A 13462-nucleotide genomic window follows, 5' to 3' on the forward strand; every position below is an offset into this window, starting at 1 on the left:
AGTGTGTTGTAGTTAGGAAAAGATTTTTACTAGAGCTCAGTCCCCTTATTTGGGAAAGGAACATGAGATCTCAGTGAGACTCCTCATAGGGTTTTGTCTTGCTGATGTCCAGCAATCATGTGAACAGTCTTCAGGGAATTCATATGAATGAAATGAAATTGGGTTTAACTCTTCCCTCTCCCTCTCCCCCCCTTTTTTTTAAATGCTTATATCATGTTGGCTTTGGAGTCTTGTTTCTCTTGTGGCTGAGGTAGTTCAACTTCGCCAAATTTTAATCTAGTATAGGTTCTGTTGTTGAAAATGTCTCAATTCATTTGAAGCATCTTTAAGGTTTACTGCACTTCAATTTGTGTTTTGGGATTTGAAGCTGAAGTCCTTAAGGCTATCATTAAACTTGAGGTAGTGATGCTTGGTAGATTTTCACTGCACTTCTACTGTTATCTAATAGATCCTGTGTGTGTGCAAGAGATGAATGTTTTTCCCTATTCCTTAGCAAGGACTAAATCCAGGGAAAGGAGGGGAAGATGTCACAAATGTTTTGTGCACTGACATAGCTTCATGTGTGTAAGGAGCTGATGTTTAAAACGAACCTTTGGAAATTATCTGTGCATGCTTTCCTTCTACTTTTCTTCTTTGGCATGTTTTTGGACATGTATTTGTCTTCTTGTAAAACATGTCAGCAGAATAGTTGATATGGTCACCCAGTAGATGTTAGTTTTGTCTTGGGTGAACAGATCTGGTGGAGCAAGGCAGCGTTCACAGCAGTAGATGGCAAAAGTGAAACACCTTTGGAGAAGTTCTGCTGTAATGGTGCCCAAGGCTTTCATAAGGAAAAGAAAGGAATGTCTGAGTCTACCCCTTCCTTTAAGGACAATCCTGGAGACCTCAGTCAGACAAGCTGCTTCCAGCTGGCTAAGTCTATGGCGTGGCTAAGTCGGTTTGTGAGCACTGGGACGTGGTGAAATGCATAGATCATCCAGCAAGTGAGAGAGGACTGAAGTTACTACTAACATTCCTTTGTGATGATAGTCTAGATGCAATTAAGTTAGTAAGAGGTGATTTGCAAATGTTTTGTTCAAGTTAGTGCACCGTAACATAGCTGTCACCACTTTGCACTATTTGGTTTGGCAAGGTGAGATTCTACTCTGTCTTGTCTGACTTTTGTAAATGATAAACTGTCTCCCAAAATTAATAGCAATATGTCATAAGTATATCAGCTTCTTAATTAATGTGAAGATTAATCTCTTAGGATTTACCTGTCTTACCAAGTGCTTGCAAGCATGCAACTGCTTTCTTACATCCCAGGGCTGGGGTATTACATATTCATAATGACAAAGCAGAAACAAATCTCAGATGTGGATGATCCCCTGTATCTTAACTGGACTGTATCCTGTTTCTGCCACACTCCATAGAACATCATTTAAGATTGGTCTGTAAGAACTAGACACACGCAGTGCTGAGGAAACCTGCAACATAAAACAAAGTAGCTGGCAGAACAGATGAAATGCAGAGCACATTTCCTGCAGTGACAAACAATCATCTGTAGATCTAAACAAGATGTATGTCACAGATGTAATGACTGCATTTTCTTCTGGACTTTTTCCCAGCAGCAAAATGTTATAAAATTTTCTAGTAATCTACCTTAATTTCTACCTGAGGTGTGGTACAAATATAACAAGAAATGCCTACTGCTTAGTAAATCTTATTTTTTATAGAATTGTGGTTATGAAATTAAATCCTTCAGCTGCAGTCACAGTGAAATATTGTGAAGTGCTACAGTGTGCAAGGATAGACCTCACACTACTGTTTGGATCTCACTGAAGGACAATCCATACATCTTATCCGCACCTCCCCCTGGTGAGGAGGCTAATTTTACTCTGTGAAAAATCAACAGCTCTCTGTTGTTTGTATTCCCTACTGGCAGACAGATACTTGGACGGAAAATCAGAGCTGCTTTGAATGAACAAAGTCTTGCAGGGTGAAATTAGACTACAAGTCACAGGAATGCTTCTTTTTTGTGTGTCTTAACATAGGATGCACATGCAGCCTTGACATCCTTCATCTGCTATAGCCCTGAGCTGAGGTATGAGTTTGGTCACACCCTGCATGTTGGTCAGGATGTACAGTAAAATTCCGTGCTGGCCACATACGAGGAGAAGAAGCACTTCTGTCTTTGGAGATTAATGTTAAAAATGGGCAAGACAAATTACTGTGATACAAGTGAGCCAAAAGGGAGGAGCCAGGGGTTTTCATTTGTCTTTTTAAGCAATCGTAGGAATAAAGCAAGAAGCCAGTAGCTGCTTCCATGCTCTGCTGCCCTCTTGCAACCTAATACCACATGCACTTCCATTCTCCCACTTTCCAAGCAGTGTCTCAGTGACTTGCTCAGTGCTGGAGAGCTTAATTCTCAGATGAATATCTGCTCTGTAGGTGTTCTAGTCTGACTGTGTGACAGCTATTGCTGTGGGTCTGACTTCTTTTTTTGAGTGGGCCAGTGTCACTAAAGTATACTTCTGCCTGAAGATCAGATTTGGATTTTAAAACCTCTTCAGAAGCATGTCAGTCACAAACGTTGCATTGACTGTGCTTGCTTATCTTAGACGAGGCCTACAGTGACAGACTTTCTGCAGAAATCACTCTGGAGCAATCAGAGAGCATGAGAGAATGTGCAGGCTCACAGAACTTTCTGTTCACTTTGCATATTGTAAGGAAAGGTGAAAGGAGTGATGAGAGCTGCTAGGAATTTTTTAATAAAGTTTTTTGGCAAAACATAAGGTTCTGTCAAGAAATACTTCTTTTCACACTATATTTCTGTTGCTAACAGCATTGAGACTTCCAAAATGGGTTTCCTAAAGAGCTTTTAACTTACAGAAAAGCTTTCTGATGAACTGGAATCTTGTGCATGCATATACACTTACATTAAACTTGCCCCTCCTAGCTAGCTTTAATGAACACAGTGCTCATCTCTTTTGTTCCACTATGTTGAATCCGTACTGATGCTGTACTTTTCTCTCTAAAGGAATCTGTAACCCCGTGGAAAGGACAGGAAGAACTATGGGTTAAGTTTCTAATGATCGTGGTCAATGTTCCTCCTAATCAAAAGCCAGGCTTTGATGGCAAATAGACTTTTTGCAGTATGCAATTAGCACCCAGTGGCCCTACTTATTACTGAAAGGGATGAAATTAGTTCAGAGTGCATGAGGTTAGTTGAAAAGTAATGTTTGGTATCCTGTTGTATTTATTTCTATGACTTTTGGATGAAGTGGTTTACATTAATAAAAACCAGGATGTCAGACTCTTCCAATCAGAAACGATTTTTTGGAAGGAAACTGGCTACCAAAACCCTTTTGCTAGGGCTTGGCTTTAACTCCTGAGTGTTCTAGCCCTTCTGGAGCACATTTCTCTCCTCTTTTTTTATACTGAGTGAGAGGAAGGTGTCTGTCTGAACTAAATAGGCTGCTGCAAGGCTTGCATGATAGTTGCAGAATTAAAGTCTATCCAACATGCATATACTCGATGAAGCTTTGTCTTTGGGGTGAGTTGTTGCTCACTTTAAAGCGTGTATATTCAGTTGTATACATACACATGGGTGTGGGGAGAAGAATGGGAAGGGAAAGATGTAATTATTCAACAGAAGCATTAGTCTTGCATTATAAATATGGATCACAACTTAAGGAGCCTGAGGACATAATATATTCATCTTCTGCTTGAATATCTAGTTTTAGTCAAAGACTTGCCCAAAAGCCCTTACAGAAGATAAGCACTGACATTTAAAGTACTTATGACGTATATATTGTCTATGTGCAGATACAGTGGGCAAAAGGACCCAAGACAAGAGGATGCTGAATTGAAACAAAGCCAAGTCAGCCTTTTTCCAAATAGAGAAACTGTATTTTCATGCATTGGAAAATGCCTATAAGTAAGGGAAGGATAGATTCAGCATAAATGTCAAATCATTCAGTTGAAAGGATAATTTCTTGAAGCATGAGCACTGGGGAGCGGGTTGACAGGAGGTGTAGATGCTGCTCACAACCCTGGCATTGGCTTTAGGCAAACTGTTTAATCTCTTCCTGCCCTGCTCCTGTTTGGCGTATGCTTATTCATCCTGCTGAGCTTTCCTGAAGAGCACGTGCACGGTTGTGTAACTGCAGATGGGACCATGTGACAGCTGTGTCCAGACTGTTGCCTTTGCCTTGGCAGAGAAGTATATGAAGTTCAGCAGATGTACATCTCATCTTATATGATCCTATGCATGCTCACTGTATTCCCAGCTCTGCTAGCCATAGCATTGAAAAATGCACATGAAGAATGTGTAGAGAAGAGATGCTCAGAATGGCACTCCACACTGCTGGAGAGGCAGAACCAACATGCATCTATATAGCATTCCACAGTGAGGACTTGATTACATAGCAAGCCTTTAGGCAGTCCTGTAATTAAAAATGAATGCTGGGTGAAGTTAATCAACTATCTTGTGTCTTTCTTTCTCTTTAGTCCTTTGTGATAACTGGCTATATGGTCCTCACTGTGATAAAATAAGATGTTTTACTCCCTTGGCAGTTCTGAATTTAATGATCTAACTTGTTTCTAAACAAATCTTTACCCAATGGTGAAAGAAAGGTGCCTCTGAAATACCAGGGAGAGCTTGCCCATGATCTCAGAGAATGTCATATATATGACACCAAGCTACATCTTGTGGGCATTCAGGTGTCCTGCAGACACTTATTTACACAGTTCACCTAGTTGCTTGAGTCATTCTAGCATTTAACCCAAGTCATGGTGCTGCACTGAAGCAGGGCACCTAAGTGAATGGCTGTTTGTGGGACCAGGTTAATGCTTATTCTTGTGAGTACTGGGCTCTTTATCAAGATGAGACTTTGCACTCAACCTGCTGGGATATTCAATAGCCCAACTTCTAATTTAGGAAGAGAGATGAGTGTGGTGGGGTGCACTTTCTTGTGGTAGCTCAGCAAATGAGTAACCATCTTTTCTTTCTTGCTTTTGGCTGCAGAAAGCCATTGGGGAAGCTAGACTGTAAAGAAGATGAATGTTGGTGTTGGAGGAGGATCAACTTATGGAGCATGAGACCCAATAAATGAAATGGACATTCTTCTCTCCAAAGAGACTATTTTTCTGGAAATTGAGGGTTTTTTTTTAGCTAATATAATCAGTACTTTTCCCTGTGCTAGGATACATCATACGATGCAGTATGCACTGTGTATTTGTCTATGGTATTTTATACAAGTCTTATTTCAGTGGTAAATCTTATATGTTAAGAGTTTCCTTATATTTGGATTACAGTTTAAAATTTTTCAGAACAAACTGAGACCAAAGATCCTGAAGAAGCTAATAAAAACTATGACACAAATGCTCAGTGATGTTACTCAAGCAAAAGACTGAAACTGTCAAGGAACAATTAGACATTTCCCTGAGGGAGCAGGCATACTATTAGAGGATGAAATTTGATGAGACACATAACCTTTACTTTTTCCCAAGAAGAGACTAACTAACTTCTTCATACTAGTTATGGAGTATATACAAAAATGTAAGTCAGGACATACATTTGCTGAAGATTGTTTAGTGCTAGAAGAAGAACAGTGTAAGGCTGTGTTTGGATAGCCAACACACAGAACTACCTTCCCAAAGGGGTTCCACTTCCAAGGCATATTTGCTGGGGCGTTCTATCACTGATAAACTGTTCACAAGCCTGGAGTGATACAACAAGGGGGTTATTAATATTTAGCATCCTAGTAAGTATGGGAGTACAAGCCTGCTGCCTTCTAACCTGCAAGTTGTTCTGCTTGTGGACAGAAGCCAGGATACCAACAGACTGGGGCATCTTTGGCTTTGCTTTAATATTCCCTTCTAGGAGAACAGGCATAGCCACTGCAGAAAAATAGGCAAATATTTTTCTCATCCTACAAAAAGAAACTGTGATTCCAGTAGCGGGGATTTCATAAACTGTGTCCTTTGTGTGTAAGACTTACTAAATCTCACTCTTTCTATCTCTTGTTTAATATGTTTAAATAGAGAGCTTTAAAGCAGTTATGATAAAAGGGGACACAAAAGCCAGTGTTACATGAGCCAATTTTCTTCCTGAGAGTTTTAGCATTAAATAAATAAATAAATAAATAAATAAATAAATGAAGTCCTTCCTATCCTGCAAAGCAGGTAGCGAACTAAATAAGGTAAGATTTGGAGAAGTTTTCCCTTCTGTGAATGAAAGCTCCCACTTTCTCAGCTCAGTTTCCTCTACAACTTGCAAGTTTGTGATTAAGGCTGAGTTTGGAGATAGTTCCTCTATTAACTTTCCTTTCTTGAGCATCTGTAGATGAGAGGCAAAATACAGAGCCAAAAAGGAGCTGCCACATTTTTTTTCATGTGGCAGAACGTTTGTCAATGCTAAAATATATTTCTGAGCTAACTTTCTCTAAGTGAGAGGTGAAGAGGCAATGAAGGCTAGCCTTTGGAGGAGTAGGATATCTGAGGTATGATCTCAGTTCTACTGGCCTATGCCTTGGTAAACATATGTGGGACAGTTTACAAAACAGGAAGAAAGAGTCTCCCTCTTGTGTGCTTCGGGACCTACAGATAAGAAGTGCTTCATAACAGGAAAATGGTGTTGTTAGATGTTACTTGGAGTTTGTGTGGATGCCAACTGAACTGCTGATATAGATGCTCTGGCTTTTTCTCCAGACATTCTGACAGCAGGGTGTGTTTGGTATTACAACTATGCCCTTAATTGTGGGTTAGGAAGCTCCTAGACAGAGGTGGTGCTAGCTGTCAGTGAGGAGATTGACACTGTGGCTCAAAGGAAGATGAAAGATGTTGCACTGCTGCCAAAGAGAGTACAAAAACTTAATGAGTGTTTTGGAGGGTTTATCTTTGAGCTCATTAAGTTAGCCTAACTGGACAATATGCATGGAAAGCATTGTTACCAAAGGTTTTTCACATCTGAACTTGCCCAAATTTTTCTGGCTATGGCCAGATCATGGACTGAATTACACCTGAAGTGATCATCCCTTGTTGGTTTGTGAAATGAGGTGCTAACGTCAGAGACAATATCCAAAACAGAAGCAGCAGTTTGATAGGAAATTGAGCTTGCTTTTATTCTGTGGTGTTACAATAATCCCAGTAATATATTTTGTTTCTGCTCCAGTACTACCCTCTACTAATGATCAGACTACTTTCTTCACAGTTCTGTGTTGTTTACATAGCACCATGGGGATATCTGTGATAAGGCCTGAGCGCAGAACAATTCACGTGCTTGGAAGACCTGAGGGATTTTCCTTGTTTACAGGTTATTTCAAGCTCTGTGTCCCTATTCCTGTAGCACTGGTAGCGAATCTTCCAAAAAGACCATACAAGAAAAGTGTATTTTTAGTGGTTTCAATTGAATTCTAAAACTCTGACTTTTGGAAAAATGTGGGAGTAGGCTCATGCATTTGGCTTTTACCTTGTGCTTCTTCATGTGCCCAGCATGCTTGTGCTGCTCTTTGTGCTCTGGAAGCTGTATCATGCATAGTCACTTTGCCTAATCTGTCTCCCAACCAGCTGCACTGGCACATTAGGTGTAGAAGACATGGGTGACCTGAGTTCAAAGACTTGCCATCCTTCTTTTCAGTCTTAGCATGTCAACATCTTGCTGTTAACTTGTGCATCCATCTCATCACCTGGTATGCTGCATGCTGGGAGAAGAGAGGCTTTGGAGATCTGTTGGAAGCTAGAGGAAAATTATTTTTAATTGTTAATAAATTTAAAAGTGATTTTAATTACTACTCTTCTTCATCTGGTTGCATCATATATAGACCCTAACTTGGTAAGCAAATCAGTCAACCGGCTGTCTCCTAGTACCGTCGCTTGGATAGAATATAGTGACCATGCGTGGATGGAACACAGGTGAGGTGTCCTCAGCTTTCCAAAGACAAGGAGTTTGACTACATCCCTGCACCTACCATACAGTGGCATCTACCATACAGTGGTTTGTGCAGGGCATCAGCTGCCATTTCTCATCTTGCTTGTAATAGGCTTTGTTGAGCAGCATAAGAAGATCTACATGCACTAGTTGTGACATGTCTTAGATGGTTATCTGCACCATGAGAATTCTGTTTTTCTGATGATTCTCATGAAAACAGGTGTGCTTTAGGAACTGAATGATTTAGAGTGACATAAGCATAACCCCATTATGTACATCATTGGAAAATTTCTTCAAGTTTTTAATCAGCATAAGCTATTTACATGTTTAAATCTCCTAACTGAAAAATGGCTTCCCCTTTTTAAATTCATATTCTCTTTTTATTCCTGCCAGGTGCCAAAGAAGTACAAGCTCAAACAAAATAGTAGTTATTTCTTAGGAAAGCAAGCATATTTTCTGAGCTTATGTATCAAATCTAGCCCTGAGCCTATGTATCAAATGCAAGCAACCTCTGTAGGTGAAAAAGAGAGGGTTCAGTTTTAAATCTGACTTGGAAATTTGTCTCCTCTGTTAATGAAATAATTTCTTTCGAGCCTTCAACTTCATTTTGGTGTGAAATTTGGCTCAAAGGAGGAATCTTTTTTTTTTTTTTGATCACGTTGCCAAAGGCTATGGGGTACTCTGTCCAACTTCAACAGCATAGATAATAGAGTGCTTCCTGGCATGATGTGAGCACTCTGCATTGAAATATGCAAGTATGAATGGGTGGATCTCTGGAGGTGTTCATGGTCACTCCTCTCTTGTGATGTGCTGTAGCTTGCAACTTCTGGTCTGTTGTACTGAAGGTCTTACTTTTTCATGAGCTGCTACCTAGGATTTTCCAGTCTGAAGTAGTGGAATGGGTACTTTATGGCTCTCTAGAAGGCTAAAAATACACATAACTAAATAGATTATGAGCATTTTAATATAAATTGTTAAGATCTGCTGCCCCAGTTAGGCTATCAGTTACTGATGAGGTCCCACAAGCACATCCCAAGTTTCACATCTAGTTCTCAAGAAGTTTGTGCTACATCACAAGGTTGCTGTTTTTGCCTCGATCTCTGTGGGCCTTGGCACTTACGAAAGTACCTGAGCGAACCTTCCTTTATATCAGCAGTTGTTGTGGGATGGGTTGCCCATGTAAGCATGATATGCTGGTTGACACCTAAGACATGTGATCAGACATATTGGGCCATTCTTTCTCAGTTAAGACTTGATACACAGGCTTTTGAAGCCTTTTTAGACTTATGTTAGTGCAACTCTTTCACAGCAGAATGCTCCTGTTGAGAGGGAAAAAAGAACCTGTTGTAGTTGGGTTGGGCAGGAGAGGATAATGGTAAAATACCGCTCTTCTACTCTTCCTATGGCTCCTGCTACCAGAGTTGCTGCCACTTACACCACCCATTCCACTGTAATGTACAACTGCAACTGCCAGGTAGCTGACCCAATTCCAAGTCAGACCGTATCTGAAATGCTAGTGGAGAAGAGCCTCTGCTGTAATTACCATAACTTTTCTGAAGTTCTGAGAATTTTTACGTTTGGTTATTTCTGGATATTTTATGCATCATTCTTTGGTTCTGAGAAGAACTAAAAATGATTATATTTTGTCTGTGTGTGTATTACATTTATGTGCATTATAATAGCATGGCTTTTAAGCACTGTACATCTGTTCCCTCCCTGCCACAATACTGAAATTCAGTAAAATATGAAGGAGCTAGAAGCCTCAAAGGTAGCTATGTTGTTTTCCTCTTCAACTTACATTGAAGCTTACTCATTTCTATCCTTTTTTTCATCGCTTCCATGCTTAACTTTCAGCTCTGTACGGGATCATGCTGATTGAAGTTACGTAAGAATTTGGCTACTTAGGTGACAGCTGTACCTATATTTAGAAAATTCTTTTAATGAATTCTGTTCCCCACCAATTTCCATTTTCCTTTGTGATGTTTATTTAAGAGCAAATATTAATAAGCATCAAGAATTGACATCTGCACTGCAATTAAAATAATTGCATAATTAAGAGAAGAATAATTTAATACTTACTAGTAAGAGCAGTGACCACACCTCACAAAATAATATTTGTGTCTCATCAGTATAAGCTAAAACCAAAAACCTGGATCTGAATAGGTGGTGGGTATTATTCAAATTTCTCTTAAAAATTACAGCCCGATAAACTAAGGGTCAAAGAAAGTTTGTGAACCACATAACAAATTTATAAGTGTTTGACTTGGCCATTGTTGTGTGTAGCAACAAAGCAACATTCTCCAGCCGCTACAGACTTTATATTCTCGTTCAAAATCTAAAAGAGTGGTAATAAATATGTTGAGAAGTTGTCATAACTAAGACTTTTGAACTGGATCTATTGCACATTGCTCTGGAAGAATTTAAGAGTTCTATATTTTTAACTAGTAAAAAATTCTGATGCTTTGGCTCTTGTACCACGTCTTTTTTAGTGTACAGTAAATGAAATGAAATCTGCTTAGCTGCGCCTTCTTGGTAGAATGAATTAGAACAGATTGGACTACAAGCATATACCAAAACAATATGGTGTTCTTTTAAACAAGTATGGATTTTTTGTTTCTCCACACCAGGTTCTTTTTCGCTTTATGACATACTACCTTGTTTAATTGTATGCTGTCGTTTACTGCTATGTTCTGGTACATATACAGGGGCTGCATTTGCTTCATTTGGCAAATTCTCACTTGCTGCAGTCGAGGACTTTGCTACTACACTATCACTGCAGCACTTTCTGCTGTGTTATGATGTCAAGTTATTCTGTCAGATCTCTTCATGCTGTCATACCCCTTGGTGTGACAGTGCCCTTTGTAGGGCACTAGTAAGGTGATGAAGATGGTGAAGGGTCTGGAGGCCAAGATGTATGAACAATGGCTGGAGTCCCTTGGTGTGTTGGGCCCAGAGCAGAGGAGCTGAGGGCAGGCCTGATGGTGGCTGCAGCTCCTCACCAGGAGCGGAGGGGCAGCGCTGAGCTCTGCTGTGTGACAGCGACAGGGCCGAGGGAACGGCATGGAGCTGTCAGGGGAGGGCAGCTGGGGGTCAGGGACAGGGGCTGCAGCACAGGGCAGTGGGCATGGAATGAGCTGCCCAGAGCAGTAGGCATGGCCCCAAGTGCTGGAGTTCAAGGTGCATTTGGACAGCACTCTCAGACACGTTTTAGATTTTGGGTGTGCTATGTGGAGCCAAGAGTTGGACTTGATCATCCCTGTGGGCCTCCAACTCAGGGTATTCTATAATTCTATGTATGTGTAAATTGTTGAGAAGTTTGTGATTTGTTGCTTGTTGATTGCCATTTGCCTCAAAAGTAAGAATAAATGCTTGATACTATATAAGATTTTTAGCATGCCGGTAGTGAAAATGAGCATCCTTTCACTGAGCAAATGTTGTTATTTGTCCAAATGATTATCTTGCAGGGGACCCTTCCTTTGTTGTTTGCTGCTTTTTTTTCTCATTACGTTACTTTCAACTAGATGTCTTTGGGGAACTCCGTAAACTCAGGCATATTAGAGCTTCCTTTTAATGTAAAGAGGAGCACAAATGGAGTGTGGTTTAACTTTCAGCAAGATTATAGAGTTTTATCCTAAAATCACTATTTCCCCACAGACAACTGATTTCTTTAGTGACTTTATGGTAATATGTCAGTTAAAAAAATTAAAAAAGCCTAGGAAAATGAAGCTATTCTGTGTTAAACAACATAGGCTGCACATAGGTTGGTTGTATGGTAATTCGTGGAAACTTTGTTTTTAGTTCTTTTTCTCTTCTAGATGTCCCTTTGACTTTTGTCATTTTTGGACTTGAAGGAGACATGGTAAAAATGCTGGATTTGTTTTTCTTTGTTCAGAAGGTGCCAACTATGCCTGAACCAGCACTGAACCATTGCTGCAGCACAGTATTGTGTTCTGACCAAGGCTGGCTTCTTGAAACTATTTGATTTCCTGGACTGATTTTATAGGGATTTGAGTGAATTCAATATTTTTTTACATGAGTCATCCTTAATTGACCTTCAGGGAGCTTCATAAATTCTGTTCTTACCACATATTAGTTATGTTTAACTGCAATTATACAAACAATCACATTTAAAAACTGGAAAAGGGCGATGAAAGGAGGATGAGGAGGAAATGAAGGGCAAGGAAGAGAAAAGCAGAACACTCAACAAGCCTAACATTTTTCTCTACAGTACATTTTATTCCTTGAAGGAAAAGGGTTCAGACCCAAGAGAGATTCAACACTATAGTGCCTAAAGCAGAGTAGGAGGTGATGTGAGCATCCTTCTCATTTTGGAGATGTGACTCAAATGGCAAATGTAAAGCAGCAGTTGAGTTAGTGCTCTGAAAACACATAGAGAAGGGATGGTGAAGATGGATATCTGAGAAGAGCATCTTAGTTTGTGCTTCCCTGAGGAAATACCAAAATACTGGCTTATCACTTTCCTTCTACTTCATTCCTGGTATGGCTCCTATGCATCTTTGCTCATTGCGTTTTTAATGACCCGATGGCTTTCTTTGTGATTTAAATGTCATGCCTGGACAACTAAACATGCAGAGTAACATGGACTGTCATGGTTTGGTATTTGCTTTCAGTTTCATAACTCCATGATTTATGGCTTCAGAATTAGCTTATCCTCAGTTTGATATAAAATAATAACTGCAAATGTCTGAGTCTTTCTGAAAAGATATTGTTTTTTGATGAAACATTTTCATGAAGCCTACAAACAGGAGGGGAGTCAACTCTTCATAAAGGTAGATAGTGGAAGGACAAGGGGAAATAGTTTTTAAGTTGAAGGAGGGAAGATTTAGGTTGTATGCCAGGGGGAAGTTCTTTACCAAGTGATGAGGTGCTGGAACAGGCTGCCCAGAGAGGTTATGGATGCCTCATCCCTGGAGAGTTCAAGGCCAGGTTGGATGGGGCCCTGGGCAGCCTGATCTGGTATTAAATGGGGAGGTTGGTGGCCCTGCATGCGGCAGGGGGGTTGGAGATTCATGATCCTTGAGGTCCCTTCCAATCCAAGCCATTCTATGATTCTATGATCTTGTTTGAAAACTGCACTTTTTAAGCATTAAAATCTAAGGAAATTGGGAACCCCCTTATGCATAGTGTGCTTTTGTGACATTATATCATACTGAATGAGTAGAAGTAAAAATTGTGGAGTAGTGCAAAATGATTATTTCTTGATTAAAAATGTTCAAAGAATATGAAGAAATTGCATCAAAATCTTCTATAAATTAAAACTTGTAACATGGCACCAAGCTTCTCTAATTATAAAGGTACTCTTGGTTAGAAAAATAGGAAGAGCTGGAATCATGACTGGCACAAATTTGCCCACATCTAGTGAAAGCAAGGTGCTGCCTTCATGGGGGAAAAACAGAATCTATAACACATAGTGGTATCCCTATTTGGGGTCTCTACTGAATATGTGACTGCCAAATACATGGTATTTACTGAATCAACCAATTCCAAAAGCTAAGCAGAGAATGGCTTTGGTTCTCAAACAGCCTCTGT

This window comes from Tympanuchus pallidicinctus, unplaced genomic scaffold (genome assembly GCF_026119805.1).
Source record: "Tympanuchus pallidicinctus isolate F22 unplaced genomic scaffold, pur_lepc_1.0 scaffold27, whole genome shotgun sequence".
Taxonomy (NCBI): Eukaryota; Metazoa; Chordata; class Aves; order Galliformes; family Phasianidae; genus Tympanuchus; species Tympanuchus pallidicinctus.